A 9,804-nucleotide genomic window follows, 5' to 3' on the forward strand; every position below is an offset into this window, starting at 1 on the left:
ATTCAAGAGCAGTTCCAAAACACTTCAACCAGTTTGAGTGATTCAAGGTATAAATGTTTGCTTCTCGTAAGTTAAAAGACACAAGTTTGAATTTTGTTAGAAATAATTTCCTTTTTTTTCTTTTAATAAATTATCTTGTTTATTTTGCGTTTTTTTTGCAAAGAAACGTTTCTTTATAATAAATAGAGCGTCTCTGTTGTCTCGGGAATGCATGTACCGTTAATAATTTTTATGTGCGACTTTTTAACCAGAAATGGTTTAATATTATTTTTTGTAGAAAATATGATATTTATATTTTAATTGTTTAAAAGATGTAACAAACAAGCAAAACATGTATTTAAAAAAAAAGTCGACAAACCTAAGAGCAAACCCAATTTGCCGAAACAATTGTTCAATTTCTCAGATTTTTAAAAATTTATAATTCGTAAACAAAGCCGCATGTTGATAAATGCTGCGACACATATATATTTTTTGCCACAAAAATTACTAAAAAAAGTTGATATCGAAAAATTCGATGAACACTTCTGAATTTTCTCTTGTGAGTGTGCTATTTGTTTTCTATATATTTCCAATATTTCTTGTCTTCATATATATTTTGAATGATGGAAACATACGCATACAAACAAAATTTTGTGAATAATGTACTTAAGTGAAGGAGAAAGAAAAACTTGGGTTTTGATTCTATTGGTTCGTTCCAATTTATTTTATTTGATACTCAATAAGTATCTATTAAAGAGGTCTCAATATGCTGAAAATCTGTAAATAAATTTATTTATTGCAAAAAATATTACCTTGGCCGAACACGGATCTCTAACATTCTGTGTGAGCCATTTAGACCACCAAGGCTTTAGTAATATTCTTCACAATAATCAGTATATGTATTGAAACAGCGTTTTTACTTCAAGTAATATTGTACATAACAATATAAACAATAAGAATCATTTTAAACCGTACAAATCGTGAAAATATAACCAATAGGAAATAGGAAATAATGGCCTATAACGGTCAAAGCTGGATTTTTAATGTTTAAATAATTTTATGTTAATTTATATATACTATATATGTACATGCATATACAGGTTGTCCGGAATTTAATACCTGTATATTTTATTTGTAGTCATTTGAATTGCGCGTAGAATTAATTTTCGACGCGCAATGAGTCCTTTTCAGATTCTTATTGTGAAAAATGTTGTAGCTGAACTACTGTTATAATATTATAATTTAGTGCTCAATAGGCATTTATTAAAGAGATTTTAATATTCTTATTAATATTTTAATATCACAGAACTGAGTAAATTTATTAGATATTAATGAAATTATAAATATTTCGGTGAACTTGTTTACTTTTGTAATTTTAACTTCGTTTCAAGGTCACAATCAAATCTTTAAATTTTCGAAATAATTTTGCAAAAAAAAGTTATATTAAACTATTCTTCTCGCATGCGTTATTTTGACATTTAATGTAAAGAAATTTATTTGTCAATATCTTGAAAATACCTAATTTTAATTATATTGCTGAAATTGAAAAAGTAACGCGAATATAGATATGCAAATATAATAATAGAGCGGGAGTTCCTGAAACATGGTGGACCAATCAACACGCGTCTTTCTCATGTTGTGACTCTTATATTAGAGGGTCTCTAGACGACTTCGACGATGTCACGAAAAAACGCCGGCACGGCTTCTTTCAGATTTCTGTCTGGTATAGATATTATAGAAAAAAAAATTTCTTGTTAGCTGGGTACGTAAAGTACCTGGTTACAGTTTACAGTATCTATAGGTACTGCATAACACACTGCATATTATCTATTTACATTTTCAAGACTTTATTTAAAAATAAAGATGCAGCTTTACTTTTAAATTTTATGGGTGTGTGATTACATTAATAAAAAGTACATTTTATAAGACAATAATTATTAAATATTAATTTTTTTTTGAAGGGGGGAATGATTTAAATTTTTTTGTACCATATTTTATCTTCGACTGTTCACTAGAATTTCATGGTTCTAGATTTTTTGTTTCTTTTTCTCTTCTTTCCTCTTTTTCTTCTCTCTCTCTCTCTCTCTCTCTCTCTTTTTCTTCTCTCTCTCTCTCTCCCTCTCCCTCTCTCCCACAGCACGGAACGTTGAAAGAACGTTACTGACATTGCAATGTTGAACGTTGAAATGTAAATGTTTTTTTCAATGTTGAATCTATTATACACTAATTTTTCTATATTAATTGTTGCTGCAATGTTGAATGTTAAAGTGTAAATATTTTTTTAATGTTGAATCTTATATCGATTTTTAAGTACAATGTATAATATAAGGATTGGAAAATTAAGTTGTCCACATATATTTCCATTCTATACATTATGTTTTTGATTTGTAAACGAGAAATTTGTATAGAGTTGAGGAATTAAAGTACATCAAGAATTTAATTTAAAAAATATTGATAATACATTGATAAGGGAACAAAAGATTCCTCATACGTTTGCTGATTCTATTGTGAGAAAAAAAACAAACGATCACAATACAATAATTCAGCATAACAATCAAAGAATAAAATATACATTAACAAAATAAAACAAATAATAATGTATTAAAATGTGTTCTCAGTATTTTAAAAAAGTATTATTGAAATGGTAAGGAACATAGGACTGACGAGAGCTTTCTTAGCAGTAATTATTTTCTTAGTAATAATTATTCGCGTGTATTATTTTTTACAAGCAGTACATTTTTTATATATACATATTTGTTGTTCTCTTTATGAAACCCACACGATTATGATTACGAATGTTTGGGCCATTATGTTTAGCCAGCGTTTAATAATTTAAAATTGATTTTGAATGCGCATAAACCCTTTGTGTTGAAAAATGGATGATTTACATTATGGTATTATCGAATATCTTGCCTTGACAGTTTATTGGATTCATTATGCTTTCATCGTCAAGCGAAATTTTGTGTTGTATTACCACAGTGTGCCAAGGACATTAATTTTTTATTAACTTTTAACGTAATGTACATAATTTTAGATACAAGTAGTTTATAAATAAGTTAGTTCTTGTGTCTTAATTTATTGCATTGATTTAGTAGTTACACTGAAAAGGATCCAAATCGAGGATCGGAATGTTCGCAATACTTCGTATTAACAAAGACTATTACTGCTAAATAAATTACATCAATAACAAGTGTCGACTCTTATTAACATTATTCATTATATGATTTATTTCGTCTATATTTTTTAAATTAATTTAATTAATGTGAGTTTCATAAAGAGAACACACACACACACAATAAATATGTATATTTAAAAAATATACTGTAAAAAACAATATATGTGAATAATGATTGCGAAGAAAGCACAAAATATTTCGTATGCTGTAGAGTTGACTGAACTATGAATTGAAAAGTTCTCTACCATTTTACAATTTTCGTAATAGTTAATAATATTAATTACTAAATTACTAATATTGGTTTTCCATATAATTTTTACTTAAATACCTACTATCAATTTTGTAGAAAAACAGCAAGTAACAAAAATTGTTTATTTTCTTCTCATAGAATTTTGAGAATTCTTTTTCAGAATTTTTTAATACCGCATTTTCTTATTCTGGTAAACATAGTTACCAATAAAAAAATGCAACATTAAAAAGTTGATAAAAAATTCTGTAAAAATTTTTAAAAGTCTATTAGAAGGAAATAAACAATTTCTTTTTCTTGCTATTTATCTGTAAAATTGATAGTATTTGAGTAAAAAATGATTGAAAACTAACATTCGGCGATTTTTAGTAATTAATATTTTGTTAACTATTACGAAAATTGCAAAACGGTAGAAATCTTTCCGACTTAGTTTAGTCCACTCTGTTAACACACGAAATATTTGACGATCATTCTGAGACACACTATATTATATATTCAGCGAAATATGTTCTTGGTACTTATATTAACTCTATATAACAAGAAGCAAGAAATAATCTTATGTCCAAAAATCTTAATATATATACGGTCGGCTGTGATTTTTTAAGATATTAGGAAACATGAGTAACGAAACGTTTAAATACTTTATGTATATATATATTTATTGATGAGGACCATATTCAAAGTCGAAATGTTTATGTATTTTATGTGTATGGATGTTAAATAGTAATTAGCGTTTATCAACGTGCGGCTCTTTTAGTTCAGAAATTATATATATATTATTGAAGATTTATTCATCAAAGCATTAATTACAATTATTAATTGTTACATTGATTTTTCTACGTTGATTGTTAATGTTGCTGCGACGGTGAAGCAACATTGAACAAATTATTATCTTTTGAAATATATGTCTTAATTGTCAAATATTGAAAACTTGAAAAGAAATAAACATAATGTATATATTTTTTATTAAATAAAAAAATTTTAAGTATGCCAAATTTTGAGAGATACATATATTATTAATATATCTACCTATCTCTAATTATATACAATACATTTTAGGAAGGAATCGAAGAATTAATTTTAAATAAAATAAGAATTATTCTTTAAGTCAGCTTTTTTCAATGTATTAGAAATTAATATTTCACATTCATTTTATTAAATTTTTTTTATATAAAATATATGTAGGTGTATAAAGTTCACATTGATTATACATTGAATAAATGTTGAATAAATATTGACTCGGTAAAAAATTTTTCATAATCTTATATATATAACCATATAAAATTATAGAAAAAAATATATAATATTTATTATATAATATAACCATTGACCAAATATGTCGCAACATCTATTAACGCTCAGAGTTCGTAGATCTTCAAAGTTTCCGCACGACTATAAAGACCAAGCCGCATTGGATGTGGCACAGCTTTTAAATGGGTGATCTCTTCGGAGAACTAAGAAATTATTTCCAAGGACAAATATTTTATCATAATTTTGTGTGTATTCTAAAATATGATGCTAATTAATAATACCTAGGTATTTTAACAATAAAACTGGATTAATTATTGTAAAACTTTTTACCGGGTAAATCAGTAACATTTACATTTTATATATATGTTGAATCAATATTGATTCATTGTAAAATACAACGTTTTGTAAGATATAATTTCAATGATCATTGAATATTTCTGCAATGTATTTTCAACGTTGAATCTATATTTGCGATGTTAATATGCACCGTTCACAATGTTGCAATTCAACGTTTCCGAGATATACGATCAACATTAATGTGCTGTATGGGTCTCTCTTTTTCTCTATATTTCTTTTTCTCTGTCTGCGCGCAACTTGTGCTAAAAAAAAGTTATGTAATTCAATTTATTTTTATTTGCATTTTGTAAATGCATTAGCATAAATTGTTAAAAATATTACACAATGGTAGGTTGTATTAAACAATGGAAGATTTTTCTTTACTTTGTCTATTTTGACTTTTAGAAGGGAGTTATAACTCAATCTTTTCTATTTTTAAATTATAAACATTTTTTAATTACGTATTTATTTTTTTTAATGTGAATGAAAACATTAATTTTATAATTTTTGCTCTTTTATAAATATATATAAATTAATAAAAGAAATGTCGACTTTGTTATGTAAAATTTCCTTGAAGACGATCAATTTAACTAAATAAACAAAGAATGCAAAAACATTAAATTCTTGATTTTTATGCTTCATTGCAGTTCCTTTATATTATACTTTATTTATAGTATATTTTATTTGATGTTGCAGACAGAGCACTAACAGTTTATACACGCGTGCGTGCTATTACGCATCAGTTTGACGAGCCAAATGCTTATGTTAGTACCAAACGAAATGTGGCTAGAAATCAGGTAGGCATAGTGAAGAGGCGTAAACCTTGTTTGCTCACAGTGCGCTGCTGTCAATGGTCCATGCGAATGAGACTCCGCCTCTTGACGTAGCCAGCCTCCTCCCTCAATCCACCGACTTTATCGTTCGGTTGTGCTTAGTCGAGCGTGCGCACGAATGTTTATACGCACGTGTAAGTGAATGTGCTCTAAGCACACAAGAGCGTTTTAGAATGCATTTTGTGTGATCACATTCACTGCCAATCGGTTAGTCAATCACTTGTGGCCTTTTCAAGCTATATTATACTCTTCTTCATATCATTCTTTTTCTCTGGCATTTCTTCTTCTATTAATTATTTCACACACACACACACACACGTACAAATATATCGTAGTGAACATATAATGCGCACTAAAAATAAAATTTAATTTATTTGTGAACGTTCTCTTTAAGTTCAACTGATTCATTTAAATATACATATAAGTAAACTACATTATTATAAGTATGTATGTGTGTATATGTAGCACGTTATACTAAGACGGTTGGGATTGTGTATACTCTAAGAGGGGTAGAGGGATTTTCTTATTTCTGCTCTGGTAAATCTGTCGCTCCAGTCAGTGAGGCAGCGAAGGGCAAGCTGCGCGCCGTTGACCGTCTCCCTGCTGCTTTTTTCGTCTACTCAGCTGCCAATACTACGATTTGTGGTACATAAGCAAGACGGTGCGGTATAATAGTTCGCGAATCTGTTTTTTATGCTCGTGTATTTATATCTCTTGTTACACACTATACATTATTATTATCGCATATTCTGCACCTGCAGATTGGATAACATCAAAAAACTTGACCTCATGATTATTCCTATTTAAAGCAACTTACACTCTGTAAGCTTCGTTGTAACTACTAAATGACCATGATTAGGATTTCCTTCGAATTTACTGTAGATGATCATATTTATATTAAACGTATATCTATTGAAATCTTTTTGATAATATTTTCTTTTTTTTCATAAAATTGTTAAAGTTGCGTGCATAGTTTTAAAAGTATTTGTAAATTAAATGATTTGAATAAGTATAATATGCATATATATGTTACATAGGATGTATTCTTTACTGAATTGGACATCAAATTTATAATAGTATTACCCATATTACAGTATTAAAAATTAATAGCATATATTATAAATATGTTCTTTCTTAATAAGTATCTTCCTAATGTATATACAATTAACAAATGGGGATTCATAATTTAGATAGAATTTGCAATTTTGTCCGAAGTATGAAAATATTTTTTTCGACAGTAAATGTCATTTATATGTTTTATAATATATATTTTCTACATCGAATTGTTTTGTACCTTATATGGTTTGTAAACACTGTACACAAGACATTAAAATTGCATTCGAAAATGCTTATGATATGATAATTAAAGATTAACGAACTTCTTTCTCTTGAGCGCATTTTGAAAACTACAGACGGAACATTACAACTCCAGAGCTATTGCCTTGTAACCGACGGCTGCTGGATTGCAATCGTCTTTCCATGGATCCAATTATATCAGGTAAGAATAATTTAATTAACGTTACTAAAAATATTCATTTATGTTAATGTATAGCATGATATTTATGTAAACATGTTATTGCACATGTCAATATTTATCACGTATTTATAAGAATAAAAATTAAGTAGTTAACCATTTGATTAAAAAATTCAAACTTTGCAAACGTAAAAACATTAAACAATATTATAAAATATTTTTAAGTAATGTCCACTATTTTAAAAATAACTTAAAATATTAATTAAATTGCATTATATAAAATATAACAGTAAATCTTCTATAGGTATATATATTCGTAAATAACAATTCAGAGTTTAAGAAGATAAAATGAAAAGAATGAAAAACACATTGTTAAATTCTGTTCTAAATTTTTCGTTTTATTTAATTTATAAAATATAAATACAGTAAATATAATAAACATAAATTTTATTTACGGTCATTGTGATTGATTGTGACAATAAGACGACTGTAACATTATGACATATTTGAATGAAAAACAAAGAAGATTAAAAAAGAATCGACTTCTGCCTAAAAGAATGTAAATAATAATAATAAAAAGGAAATAGTGTTTTTTGTAGATTTTGATCTCTTGGATACGATAAAATTATTAAAAAGTTTGTAGCGTTTGAGAAACACTTTGAAGATTAAGCACGAACATGATGTATTTATTCAAATATTCTTGCTTAATTTTTATAGTGTTCTCCAAACACACATTTTAAGAAAAAATATAAGATTTCTATGACATTTACAAAAATAATTAACCAACAATTACAGGGTTACAAAATGCTTAAGTTTAATTTTATTTATTTTTGTCATAATTATATTCATATTGCTTCTACATTAAAAATATGATTACTTGATCATTTGGAGAAATCGATTATCCCTCTTTCTTCCTTTATTGATTAATATCTTGTTCTTGGCGAATTGAAATATTAAAGAAAAAAGAAACATTAAACACACGCCATACACACACGAGCGTACACGCACGTACGCACGCATTTGGATGCTATTTTATTTGTGCGTTATATTGTCGTACGACAAATGTGTGCAGAGAGGTCTCCGGATCTCTCTATCCTATAACCAATCAACAGATTTGAAAAATTTGTCGTACGTACAAATGAAATAGCGATGTTGTGTGTATGCGCGAATGTGTGTAAGGTAGAGGAATGGCTATTACGAGCACCTTAAGAAAACATTTTGATATTTCTTTTATACTAAAGAATTAAAAAATCTTATTTATATTATTTGATAGATTTGTTGATATTTTATATGTTTTTTGTATGGAATGCATAAAAATACAAAACAGCTATTTTTAATATCTCATGCAATTAGATTAAAAGAAGGAAACGTAAAGTAATGTTTACAAATTAAATTTACAATTTTCTCTATGTAGATATAGATACGGATACAAACAATTTTACATTATGAAAATAGTAATTTATAATTGGTTGAAAATAGTAAATTGTAATGAAAGTTAGTGTTATTAGCTTTGAAGACATTTATAGATATAAATAGGTAATTTTCTTTAAAGTGGCAACAATAGTATTAATACTTGATTATTTAAAAAATACTTATTTTGCTCTCCAGTGCTTGATAAATACTAGTGCACATCTGAGTATCTAATTCATTCAACTACGTGAAGCAATCCAGCGTTTATTTTATCGCTCTAAACAATATTCATGTGTTAAGAATAGTTAAGCTCTATGCTCATTTCTTGCATATTCATCGGCGATCAATGTCTAATAATTTCAAACAGATACAGTGTGTTATTCATTTTGTGATCACAGAGTACTTACTACCATGTTCACAGAAAGTGCTTTTACGTCCGCCTTAAAAAGGGATCGACTTATCTGATAGAGGAGAAGATCCAAGAATATAGGCTACCATTTTTATTTCTTTTTATATTGTTTGAAATTGTTTTAACTTATTATAGATGAGAATATGTGTAATGTAATTATAGTGGAGTGTTTATTTCAATAAAAAAATATAAAAAAATAATCCTCTTATATTGATTAGAAATTCAGTTATCAAAAATTTCCTGAAAGAAAAAGAGAACATTGTTCTTGTTGGAAAAGTAGTCCAAAAATAGGCTATTTTTATATGCCAGAATTAATAACAGAATTTAATGTAAAAAAATATATTTTTAAACAATATTAAATGTTAAAAGACCGTCAATGTAACAACATAACTAATACGAATACGAAGCCTATAAGAGTCTAACTGGATCTTAGTTGCTTATATATAATTTCGAATTTATATACTGATATATGTAGTCTTTTTAAACTGCGCGCCGAACAATTGTCGGTCTTGATACGCAACTCTAATAAATTACCGCAGTAATGTCATGAATTAAATTGTTTAATATTTAATAATTATTTGATGCTTTTTTGACATCTTATATCGATATTTAACGACGTTAAAATCTGAAAATAATATAATTCTTATTGCAAAAAATATTACCTCGGCCGGGAGTCGAACCGGGATCGCT

Source organism: Cyphomyrmex costatus, unplaced genomic scaffold (genome assembly GCF_001594065.2).
Source record: "Cyphomyrmex costatus isolate MS0001 unplaced genomic scaffold, Ccosl1.0 scaffold76, whole genome shotgun sequence".
In the NCBI taxonomy this organism is placed as follows: domain Eukaryota; kingdom Metazoa; phylum Arthropoda; class Insecta; order Hymenoptera; family Formicidae; genus Cyphomyrmex; species Cyphomyrmex costatus.